Raw genomic sequence first — 13,724 nt, forward strand, 5'->3', positions numbered from 1 at the left:
CGGTTAACGCCGTAGATAATCCCTGATAAGCCAACACATTTTCTATCGCAAACTTCCACGTATGAAAATTGTCCGAACCACTTAGTTTAACGATATTGAAGTCTTTGCCCATTTTTTCAGTGTTTTTTAACTAGACTTGTTCAAAACTGTTTATTTACTCAATTGATCTTTTACACAAAAAGAGTTCAAAAGTCTCTATTTCGATTGTTAATTTTTTGACCACAATAATTCAACACATGAACTTTTTACTCAGTAGTCACTATAACATTTCTATTGCGGAACTTCGCTTTGCTACCATGATGTAATTTACCTTTTGTATATTACAGTAATTCACACCGCTGAAATGTTCAAGAACAAAAGAAAGAACAGAGAATAAAATAAAACGAACTTGCTTAGTCGAGTGAGAATGGGGAACTGACTTTAATGATATACTTTGTTAATACGCTGTGCGATACAGTACTCATAATGCAATGCTATGTGAAACATGATATTCATAACATACTTCAACCGAAAAATCCCCTACATACATTGTTATAACCATCGTTTGCACCTTGTCGTAATAGCTGTAGTTTCGGAAATAGAATCATGCCAGTTATTTTTCGATGAAGTTGAACTTCTGCATAAATTTTTCAATCGATTCAAGGTTCGTAGAGAATACGAAGGAACAAACATTCGTCGACTCATTGAAACGCGATGGTCTGGTCATCTTAAAGCAATTCAAACAATTTCCCAAAATTACGATGAATTGCTTGCAGCACTAGAAACGATCAAAAATGGCAATGGAAAGAATTTTGAAGCCGACGATATTGCATTCGCTTCAGGCCTGTTAAGTGCAATCATGAAAAAGAAGTTTTTGTTCATGCTGCATTTTTTATGTCATTTACTCGGTTTGATAGAACCGGCAAACAAAATACTTCAAAGCCCTGAAATAGGATTCATTCAAGCGATGCCGATTATTATTGAAGCCGTTCAAAAAACCGTGCTTGGAGACGCTTGGGGAGCGTCACATCTAAGTAGATGCTCAAAGCAAAGTCAAAAAGGAAACATTGTTGCTGAAATCGCAGTATTTTTGCGTTGAAATTAACGCTTTCGTTAAGCATCACGTTCGTTCGTTAGAAAGATCAGTCGTTCACGTTCGGGTTCGTTCGTAAATATTCGGGGAGCGTTCGGTTCGTGTTCGTTCGTTTAGGGATTTTAGTAAAGAGCGTTCGTTCGTCGTTCGTTCGATAAAATATTGTAACGTTCGGTTTGTGTTCGTTCGTAAATTTTAGAAAAAATTTCGTTCGTGTTCATTGTTATTTGAGTGGCGTTCGTTCGTCGTTTGTACGAACAGTGAAAACGAACGATCGTAAGTGAAAGTTTAAAAAAAAAATTCTAAGAGAAAATATACAATGAAATGAAACAAGCGTTAAACTACTCGTTTTGTGCGAAAATCGTTTGTTTGTTGCCTAAAAAATGTACCGGAGCTAACCAAATCAAATGAAGTTATTCGTGAACATGTTGGAAGTGAATTTGAAGCTCAAAATTTGAACAAAATTACGGTTCTGAAACAAAAATAGTTTTTTATGTTTTCTATGTAAAATTTTTACATTAAAAAATTAGAAATTCTAATTTAGTAATTTCCCATAAGTGTGGAGTACGCTTCGCTTTCTTACAACTAAAGTTTAATACGAATGTGTGTTTTTCAAACACTCTTATTTTTAGACAATTTCTACATCGGTATGGATAACAAACATTTTGTTTTAATTATGAAATATGATACGATTGTGATTTAAACTTTCTTTTTCGAAAAATTTGTACGGAACAAATTGAATGGTCGGTTTGTTGAATGGCAATTTCTGGTCGTGTTTTTTATTTACTCCAATGCATTTTTCAGCACCATCAAATCATTTATCAGTTCTGAAAGCAATCGTGATCTCTTTTCATTGACAATTGTTCTCGATGTGGAGAAGCTCTGTTCGGCTGAAGAAGTCGTTGCTGGTATACAGACCGTATTGAGAAATAGACGACACAGATTGGGAAAATCATCTTTGTGCTTGTACCACCAATCATATGCATCAAATTCTTCCAGCGTGTCACACTAAGGAAGAAAAAAAACAAATGAAATTCATTTTAGCTTTTATAATTTTGAAATTCAAAATTAAATGTAATCTTTTTTTTTAAATTGTGATAAATTGAAAAATTATTTGCCAATGTAAGAATTTCTTACCGGTGCTATATTGAACAAAAAGAAGGTGCTTATTTCAGAATGCAGGTGTAGTGCATAAGTTTCTTCAGGTGAACTGGCATTCCCGTTCACATTGTCCATGTAGCTGCTGAACAACGAACGAGATTCATTCTCTCGTGGTATTGCATTTCCTTCGCGAATTGTTTGCACATATTTTTCCATTCGTTTCTCAGCTTCATTTTGTATTGTGATTCTTTCGCTCATGTTAGCACAAATGATAATGATTTCATTTGCGGGTGAAGAAAACATGCCAACTTATGTTCAATGTTTGGCTCAAAATCTTTTTTATTTTTTTTCGATGTATTCGCGACCGGCTTTTTTCATTAGAATTACGTTACGGCTATCATCGTGAGTGTCATCTAAATATTTAAGTATCATATCGTATGACGGCCAAACTTTATGCAAAGTTAGACGTTTTTCTCCTTCCAAAGAGATCGTTAAATCTTTGAAAAAATGCAAAAACTTTGCAATGTCTGTGATATCTCTTGGTTCTAAGCATGTGATTTTTTGCTTATAACTGTATACTCCCGTTTCGCGTTCTTTCTGACACAATAGTCCGTTTATATCGTCATAATTTATGGCGACCGAATGTAACGTATAGTACGTTGTGTTCCAACGGGTGTTAACGTGCGATTTGAGTGTGGTTAATAACTGTGGATTTGCACCAGATGTTTTCATGTAGGCAACTAGCTTCGATGCGTCTTTAACCATTGTGTCGACACTATCTACTTTCATCATAGCACCGACAATATTATTCAGTAGATGAGCAAAACAGTTCAAACGAATTTCGGTATCTCTTCCGACGGCAAGAGCAACATTTAGGCCACGATCCGTAATGCGTTTCACTTTTTGTTTGAAAGTATTTCTCGAGATACCGTAACTTTGTTCAAATTCACTTTCAACATGTTCACGAATAACTTCATTTGATTTGGTTAGCTCCGGTACATTTTTTTGGCAACAAACAAACGATTTTCGCACAAAACGATTTTTTTCGTCTATGTTCATATGTGCCACTACACCGGCATAGCTGTGTGCTCGGTACTTATCTTTCCATAAGTCCACACTTATGGCAAATTCACCAGGGTAGTCTAACGTTTTTTTCATTTGATTGGATATTTTCTCTCTTTGCCCATTCACCGAACCAACTACATGAGATCGAAGAGTATTTCTACATGGTAGCAATGATTGTAAATCATTTGTAGTAAAAGTTGGGTATTTTTGAGCCTACTTGGATAAGCGCAATCAATCCGCTTCCCTCGATAGCGTAGAATGGTCTCAAATCTTTTACAATGAATTTCATTGCGGCAGAGCGTACAAAATTTAAGTCTTTTTGGTTAATTTGGTCTTTGATTTTTTTGGAGTCGATTCTAATATAAACCTGTCTTGGGTTTCCAAAGTGTTTTGGTTTTTATCATTTGGACACTGATGTGAAATCAAGCGGCTTGTCGTGGTTCCGTTATAAGAACGGAATGTTTCACATTTGCCCCTCGTTTGGAGCAGAACACGAAATTTGGCACTGTGATATTATTCAATTTCTCTATTCGAAATTTGTCCTATACATTCGACGAGTGTTTTCTTTTTGATTTTTGTTCTTTGACGGCAAACGTTAGTTCTCCATTGCGGTGTTTCTCTTTCAACTGATCTACAGTCAAACCTGTTCAACAAAGATGAAGTAAAACCGCTATGAAATTCATAGTACGTAAGGCAGATAATCTGAAATTTTCAGCTGCCAAAGTAGAGTGAACCTGGATACTGGAGATTTTGCATTGACGTTTCCGACTGTAAACATGACAACAATTCATATGCGTGTGCTGTCAAAGTCACTTTGTCATGCGTCATTAACATTAATGCTTTGTGGTGAACAGTGGTGAGATTGGAAACGCCATACATTTTATATACATTATTTGTTTGGGAATTATATTCATTTATTTTCTTTTATTGTTGATATTCGGGCTCTGCAAAGCCTAGGCTTCATCCACGATTTGTTTTCCAAAGAAATATTTCGAAAAAACCGTGAGTTTGCACTGTCAACACTTGTGTGGTTTTTCATATGATTTTGAAGACATCGAATATTGTCACCCGTTCACACATTCAATGAACTTGCTACACCAAGTGATAGTTTAGTTCATTGCTGACGTTTTCCAATCCGCCATACGTTTTTATATGTGTGTGTACATCAAAATGTTAAAGTTGTCAAGAACGCAACCGTTCTCCTCGTTCTTCGAAAAAAAAAATTCATTTCAAGGGATATTTAAAAGCACGAAAGTCGTGCTTATTGAATTTTTTTTTAATTTTGAAAAATGTAACAACGGTTGGCTATGGATACACGTACCTTCATCATTTGCATTCCGATTTTCAAGTTATTCTTCATTTGAACCATTAGTTCTGTTGTTTTCTTCCATTTCAACTGAGTACAAAAATGTTTTTAAAAAAATGATACGAATCAATAAATCTCTTACGTCGTTTATCTTTGCTTGTCCAAATGGAAAAGACAGTTTTTTATTCCGTGATATTTGTCGAAGTTGAAAAAAAAGTTGTCTTTTCCACACAAAACTAATGTGAGTGAAATGGAATAATTGTGCACACATTGGTAGTGAATATTTTCATGGTCAAAATATGCATAATTATTATGTATATACTTATTATGTCGAGCAAATTGCTACGAGTCAATAGAAATATTTTTTGTGTTTTACGTAGACCATTAAACTGCCAAATTGTCACATTATTGTATAGAAGTCATTCGCTGTGACAGTGTGAGAATGTAAGAGTGGAAAGCGAAGATAGCTCGTGCGATACGAGCTACTTGCAACTTACTTTCTCTCTCTCTCTCTCTCTTCGTACCGCACTAATTTAGTGTGCAAGTGTGACGAAATTTTTTCGTTTTGTTCTTTTTTGCATAGGATTCGATGTCGAGCGGCACATTACATTAAATCTATACAGACGACGGTTGTTGTAAGAACATAGAAATTAGAACAGCCGAACTGTCAAATGAACAAAATATGTCAGAATTTGTGACGATACAATTTTTTCATAGCACAAACTAAATCAAATGTGAAAAAATTGTTGAAGATAATTAATTATCGTATTTATTTGGAGAAAAAATAGTTTTCCAGCATGGTGCTGGAACTCATTGAGCAAAATGCCGCAACTTTGGCACAGTGTTTACACCAAATACACACAGCTGACGAAAACTTCCGCAAATGGGGTTAGTATTGTATTTTCAATTGAATTTAAAGCTAAAATGTTTAGCGCCACAAATTTCGTCATACGAAATAAACAATGATTTTTTTTCCTTTTTCTGTGAAACAGCCGAGAAGTTTTTATATCGTGTTGAAGGTAACGGGCTCTACTCAATTATCCTGCTTGAGTTAATAAGGACCGAGCACATTGACATGGAAATTCGCGTGGCTAGTTGCCTCCGATTCCATGACATTATCCGCAGATTTTGGAATAATAAAACCAGAGATTACTATGAGATATTTTTATTCATATGGGAATTCGAATTTGAGACTGATCCGAGCTGAATTCAGCAAAATTGACTTGGGAAGCAGAAAGGAATATGAATTTTGTACTGCAGATGCGTTACAACAACGCAACGCATGAAAAATATCTGATATTTTTATGCGATATTTCTATCCCATATGAATAAAAATATCTCATAGTAATCTCTGAATAAAACGGTAACACGTAGTTAGAAACTGCATTTTTTTTGTTTTCATATTGGGTGTATGCATTAATTTTAAAGAATTTTTGAGTTCATAGATACATTTATTAAAATAATAAAATGAATGAGTACATTAACCAATGTATTCGCCATCGTTAGCTATGACTTCTAGCCATCTTTCAGGCAACTTGTTGATTCCTCGCTTGAAGAAGTCCTCGTCTTTTGAGGTTATGTAGTCATCAACCCATTTTCGCACTTCTTCCTCATTTTGAAAGCGTACTTCAGACAGGGCAATCTGCATCGATCGAAATAGATAGTAGTCGCAAGGAGCAAGGTCTGGAGAGTACGCGGGCTGATCAAGCCGATCCCAACCGAGCTGCTCTACCTTATTTTTAACGATTGTTGCACGATGTGGCTTGGCGTTGTCATCGTGGAACAAAACATTGTGGTGTTTTCGAGCTATTAATGGCCGTTTTTCATCCAATGCATGAGCCAAATCATTCAATTGGCGTCGATAGCGTTCCTTATTAATCGTTTGATCTGGTTTTAGCAGCTCATAATACACGACTCCTTTCATATCCCACCTGATGCACAGCATAACCTTATCGCAATGAACATCTCGTTTTGGCTGGGATGGCGCCGGTTGGCCGGGATCAACATACGCTGCTTTACGCTTGGGGTTTTCGTAATAAACCCACTTTTCATCTCCGGTAACAATTCGATATAAAACTGTGTTTTTTTGTGCTCTGCAAGATGTTTTTTGCATGTGACGATCCGTGCTTTGCGCTGCTCTTCAGACAGTTGATGTGGAACCCACTTTCCCAGCTTGCGAATCTTTCCCATTGCATGCAAACGTCTGGAAATGGTTGCTTGGTCAACGTTCAACTCCAATGCAAGTTCTTTTTGCGTTTGACAAGGATCTTCATCCAATAATGCTTGCAATTCGTCTTCTTCAAACTTTTTTGGCTGACCTGACCGTTCTTTGTCTTCCAGTCAAAATCTCCAATTCGGAAGCGTCAAAACCAGTACCCACATGTACTAGACGATGGAGCATTAGAGCTACCATAAGTTTCCAAAAGCAAACGATGACTTTCAGCAGCAGTTTTCTTCGAACTATAGAAGAAAAGTAAAACTTCCCGCAAATGCTGTTTTTTCGGCACGTATTTTGACATGATTGTAAGTGAAAAAAATTATGCTGTTTACGCTTTGGTAAAATAACACCTACTGAAAACTAATGTCAAATGATGTGGCTTTCACGTGAATATAGTTACAGTATGGCCCGATGCATTATAGTACAAGTTACGCCATCTGTAGTGGAAATCCTTTAAAACTAATGCATACACCCAATACATGAAATTCATGTGAATAGTACAGATTTTACTCATGTACAACAGAAAATAATATTTATATTGGTATTTATTTTGTCAATTCTAGGACATCGACCATCCGAATCGAATCCCTGAAGAGGATCGTACAGAAATCAAAGAAAACGTCCTAAAGCTGGTGTTAAATTCGCCTCCGGCCATACAGAAGGCACTCAGTGAAGCGATGATCATCATGCAACATGCGATTTTCCACAAAAGTGGCCAAAGTTGATAGATGAAATGGTGGAAATTTTTGAAACCTGTGACATATTCATCATCAATGATATGCTCCGAATCGCCCACTTGATATTCAAGCGATATCGCTACGAATTGAAGACGCACAAATTGTGCGCAGAAATCAAATATGTGCTAGAAACATTCGCAACACCACTTACACACCATTTGTTTAAAACCGTTAATTTGCAGAAGAGAAGCAGCAATATCGTTACATGTGAATCACTACTTTTAGTCAGCAAACTGTTTTTTTCGTTAAATTCACAAGACTTACCAGCATTTTTTGAAACGAACATGGCCATTTGGATGGATGCATTTCACAACATTCTCTTATGCTCGCATATTGGGGTAAAGTTGCAAAAAATTACGAAATTCTCAGAAATTCTGAATAACCTTTAACCTAGAGTTCAACAGGGAACACGTGACGTCATGGTGCAATTGCAGGCACATGTGTGCCAAAACCTTGGGCTGTATATACAGAAGTATGATGAAGAATTTAAACCATACGCGCAAGGACTTATGACCAATATTTGAAATTTGATTTTGAGAGCCGCTAATGGAGTCGAATTTGATACGGTAAGCGACACTTATTCAGGGGTAGAAAAAATTACAAGAAATTTGAATTTAAAGAGAAGCTCAGACACAACAATTATATGTAGTTTCGATAATTTTTCATTCTTCAAAATATATCAAATTGAGTGAATTGATTAGTTTTAAATTATTTAGAAATTCTAATATGATCTGTAATTCTACATTTTTCAGCTGGTATCGAGCGGCTTACAGTGTTTCTTCAAAGTCATCACCCGTAATTGCTTTCATGAACTGATTCAACAGCCAAATTTATTGGAGAACATTTGCAAAGTTATTCTTTTCACAAATATGGAATTAAGAGGTAATATTTTAGAAGTTTCATTGAAGTTTTCGTTTATCGCATTATTAATGCAAATTTACATGAAATCTTATCAAAAATGTTTTGTTTCTTATGTAATAATTCAAATTTGCTTGAGACATTTCCTACATCAAACACATAATTCCATCAAGTTTCGAATAATTGAATAAGCAAATTGTTTATTATTCATTTTTCACCAAAAAATTTCTAGCCGCTGATATCAATTTATTCGAGCGCAATCCAGAGGAGTACATTCTAGACTGGTGCAAATTGCAGCAAGTTTCGAAAATACTGGCTCCCAACCCCGAAAATTTTTTCTTAGGTCTAAAAAAGTGTACCTAAAAATTTTCAGCTCAATAACATAAGATTGGATGTTAGCGCAAAATTCATGTAGACCTACCTTGATGTTTTTATGCAAATTCACTTTTTTCGTCATTTTTCTCCAAAATTATGAGAGATATCGACTTGATGTCTCGGGCAATATTGTAGATGAAGTCAAAGTGCACAACTTTGGTGAAGACGATGAGTCGATTCCTCCGATTTTTGTAGGCGGTAACTCAAATTCTAGATTATTTTAGTCAAAATATCGATGAATTTGTATGAGAGGTACCCGTAAAATGCTTTCGATTGATTTCAAACTTTCTGAGATTTCATCTTTTGGTGAAAAAATAAGATCCTGAAAGTTTCATGCTGATCGAATTTGCACAAGTTTGGTTTTGATCCATACATTTATTTGAAATTCCCTTGAACTTTCACTTTGGTCGTTACATTTCAATGCGAATTGCCCCAAAACCAATGAACATATTTAGACCATATTGCACTTGAATTCTTCGTTGATCTTCCATTATAAGAATCAGGAAAGGAACTGATCAAATCAAATCGATATAAGTTATTTAGAGCCCGTCTAAGTATCGAAAACTGGTCAAATTCTCGTATTTTTCACTTAAACTTCTTACAAAAAGTACTATAACTTTGGATAGAGATATGATATCAATGCATATTATGGCTTAAATAAAAGGTATTGAAGTTCTCTTGTATACAGTGTCAAGAAATAATATGCTGAGTTGATAAAAACCATAAATTTGGGGGCTTATGATATCGACATATAGCCCCAAAATAAATTTTTGGGGTATATCTCAAAATCTAGAGTTGATGTGATCAAACTGATGATATACTTGAATTTAAAGGGCCCAAAAACAATGAAAACCACTCATGTCTTGTTAATTTACGTTTAACTTTCGAAATTCTTTGCCATTATATTGATAGGTGTATTTTCAGTGTATGTCGTTGCCCCTTCTGCTCAAAAATGAACAATTTTTACAAATCCAGCATATTAATTTCTGACACTGTATACAAATGAACTTCAATTCCTTTTATTTAAGCCATAATATGCATTGATATCATATCTCTATCCAAAGTTATAGTACTTTTTGTAAGAAGTTTAAGTGAAAAATACGAGAATTTGACCAGTTTTCGACACTTTGACGGGCTCTAAATAACTTATATCGATTTGATTTGATCAATTCCTTTCCTGATTCTTATAATGGAAGATCAACGTAGAATTCAAGTGCAATATGGTCTAAATATGTTCATTGGTTTTGTGGCAATTCGCATTGAAATGTAACGACCAAAGTGAAAGTTCAAGGGAATTTCAAATAAATGTATGGATCAAAACCAAACTTGTGCAAATTCGATCAGCATGAAACTTTCAGGATCTTATTTTTTCACCAAAAGATGAAATCTCAGAAAGTTTGAAATCAATCGAAAGCATTTTACGGGTACCTCTGATACAAATTCATCGATATTTTGACTAAAATAATCTAGAATTTGAGTTACCGCCTACAAAAATCGGGAGAATCGACTCATCGTCTTCACCAAAGTTGTGCACTTTGACTTTATCTACAATATTGCTCGAGACATCAAGTCGATATCTCTCATAATTTTGGAGAAAAATGACGAAAAAAGTGAATTTGCATAAAAACATCAAGGTAGGTCTACATGAATTTTGAGCTAACATCCAATATTATGTTATTGAGCTGAAAATTTTTAGGTACACTTTTTTAGACCTAAGAAAAAAATTTCGGGGTTGGGAGCCAGTATTTTCGAAACTTGCTGCAATTTGCACCAGTCTAGTACATTCGCCGTGACACTGGAGGTTCCCAAATTCATACCCGTCGACAAGCGGCAAGTGATGTCATGAAAACGTTAGCACATCATTTCGAAGAAAAAAATTTCGGAATTTGTCGTCGGTATTTGGATGTTCTCCTGTCAAAATACATGGAGAATCCGGCACAAAACTGGCGTGACAAGGACACTGCTATATTTTTGGTCATATTATTGACAGCACGCGGCAATACACAGAAGCATGGTGCGCTGCAAGCATCACACTTTGTGCCGTTGCAAGATTTTTTTATGCAACAAATGTGATGACATTCCGAACGCTGTTAGGTCCACATACGATGACTATTTGTATGCCGAAATTGCTGCGATATTTGAAATCTCAAAATCCAGTTGTGAGTACGTATGCAAAATAGGCAATTGAAAAGGTGCGCATATTCTTGGCGAATTATACGGTGACAATCGACCCATCCGGTAGCAAAGCCCATATGAAAGAACAACGGCGTATAGGGTTGAATGTAAGTAATTTCTTAGAAATTCTAAGATTCTCGAATAAGATTTAAGTTATATCCGTTCCAAGTGCTTCGGATTTAATTTTAAATCCGGCTTTAATTTTTGAAACTGGCCTTCGAAAAAAACTGATGACTGGGCAAGAAACTTTAGAAAAAAATAAGATGGACTACGCCCAAAAATTGGGGGTATAGGCATGGTCTGGTGTCCGAAACCTGATTTTTCGTTAAATCCGCGGATTTAATTTTTTCAAAATGCAGAAAAACGTGTCTTAATGGTCCTATGGCCTGGGAAACTCCTATTTTTAGGGCGAAAAAAAATCCTGGGCTACACCAGAGCACCCAGGCACCATTTACCTATCATTTTGACTTATCATTTTTGACTTATGCATTTAGCGTGGAAAATGTCGAAGGTATGGATTTTGTTCAAAATATACCCTAAATAGGACCACATATGAACCCGTGAGCATAAAAACGACTTATTAAACAATCGCCGAACAAAACGATACAAGAAAAAACTACCGAACAAAACGTACCATAGCGGTAATGTGTAGCACAGCGGAGTTTCGTTTTGAACGGTACCGTCCTGCTGTGTTACGTTTTTAACGTGTGTTTTGTTTGGTAGTTTTTTCTTGTATCGTTTTGTTCGGCGATTGTTTAATAAGTCGTTTTTATGCTCACGGGTTCATATCATCTTAAATAGGCGTCTGCCATTGGCAACAAGTATTTGTTGTCAAAATAAAAGCCCCTAATCACATGATTTCTCATTAGTTTGCTTCAAATTTTGGCATTTTTTTGAAGAAAAAAAAGAGAAAAACTTTAAAAAATGCCATTATTCTACTCAAAATATACCACAAACGTGCCTAATTCTAGGCAATTTGCATAAAGCACTCATATTCTCTTAGTTTAGCATATTTTTCATGTCCAAATGGCATTTGAAAGTGAACAGTGCTGAAATGTCTTCGAATGGTCGAACTGTGCATACAAAATTGCTTATATGACTGAATTGAAATAGTCACGATAAAACATATTTGTCACATTATTAGCATTATTGATGTCGTTGAGAAGTTGAAAGAGTTCTAGATCACTTTCATCCATTTTCAAAAAATAGAGCAATGGCAAATTTTGTGTTTTTTCCACTTCAGTTTTCTACTCAACCAAATTGGAATTCATGCGTATTTTAATGTGATCGAAACAAATGCGGATTTATGAATGAATTGATTGATTGTATTCCATGTTCATAAGTGCATCATTTGCACTTTATCTTATGGGATGTGACTCATCAAAAGTTTATATTATTCGATGCATACACACACTAATTTAAAAACTGTGTGTTGATGCACATAGTGCGTAAGAGTTGTGCATGTAGAAGTAAATTGAATCTGGGCAGAATACACTAGATGCAGAAGAAGCAGATGGAACAGATCGATTTCGAATTCAGAACTACATAATAGACAACTTTTTTAATCCACATTTTTTGTATTGAATCGAACACTGTTTGAAAGTGACATTTGAAATGATATAATGAATAAAGTTTGACACTTCAAAAGAGTAATGAATTTAATTCAGCTTGTCCAGCTCTTTCTGCTTTGCGGCAATTTCCAACTGAGCCAAACGTTTCATCTTGTCGAGTTCGATTGCGGCCAGCTCTTGTTCGGCTTTGTATTTGGAATTATCTCGGATTTTGGCCGACTGAAATTCATACTTCGCCTTTTCCAATTCAAGCTTCTCTCGCTGGAGTGAGAGCTCTGCTACTTCCTTCATTTGGTTCAATTCGATCTGTTCTCGTTCAAGCGAAACTTGCACCTTTTCTTTTTGAATCAACAGAACTTCGCGTTGGATCTGGTGATTTTCTTCTTGTTTCAACAAATTCCGTGTGAGAAAATCGTCCGAAACATCCCCACGTGGCATATTGCCGCAACGTGCAGTGCGTGATTTCGATTGACCTTTTGTTGTGTGCGATTTTGACGACGTAGACGTAGTATTTGCATATGTCGATTCATCTAGTGTATCCGAATCGAGTTCAAAGTCTGGTGTTGATGCGTGTGTATTGGCCGATTGAGATGTTGATTCACGCTGTATTTGCAAATTGCTTTGTTCATTGTCTCGACTCGTATCTGCTGAATGGCTAGCCTCTGTTAAGAATAAATGCAAAGATAAAACCAACACATAAATATTCATCTATTTTGATACATTTGAAACCCATTTTACCTCCACTCAATGACAATTCGCTCATTTCCAAATCTCTTGTAGGAATGTCATCAGCATCGTCAATGTTGTCTGTGATCATAGTTGCGTCATCGTCTGACTCCGCATTAACAGCAGCCCGTAGGCGAGCATTTGGTGCTTGTGTATTTGCGTTGATAGCATCGCTGTCTCCTCTTGCAACATTCCCAGCTGCTGACACACCCAATTTCAATGCAAGATCAGCATATGCAGGAGAGTTCACAATTTTTTCCTCGGCTTTGGAGAGTCTTCCACTGCCAGTTTTCTTTTGCTTCGCAATCAGTTGCGAGCGTTTTTGTGCAGTGGTTTTTGTGTTTTTGTATTTTGTTTTGTAGTATTTCACCGTATTGTTGGCCTATTAATGAATTGATATTAGAACTCGCCTACGTTTGTTTGTCATTTAAATACCACATACCTTGCAAAATTTGTTCATTTCCGTAGCAATCTTTTCCCATGTTTTTGCGGCTGTGGCTTGGCGCTTCTTATAGGCAGA

Source organism: Sitodiplosis mosellana, unplaced genomic scaffold (genome assembly GCF_009176505.1).
Source record: "Sitodiplosis mosellana isolate CC-2019 unplaced genomic scaffold, AAFC_SMos_1.0 Smas_scaffold_5797, whole genome shotgun sequence".
Taxonomy (NCBI): domain Eukaryota; kingdom Metazoa; phylum Arthropoda; class Insecta; order Diptera; family Cecidomyiidae; genus Sitodiplosis; species Sitodiplosis mosellana.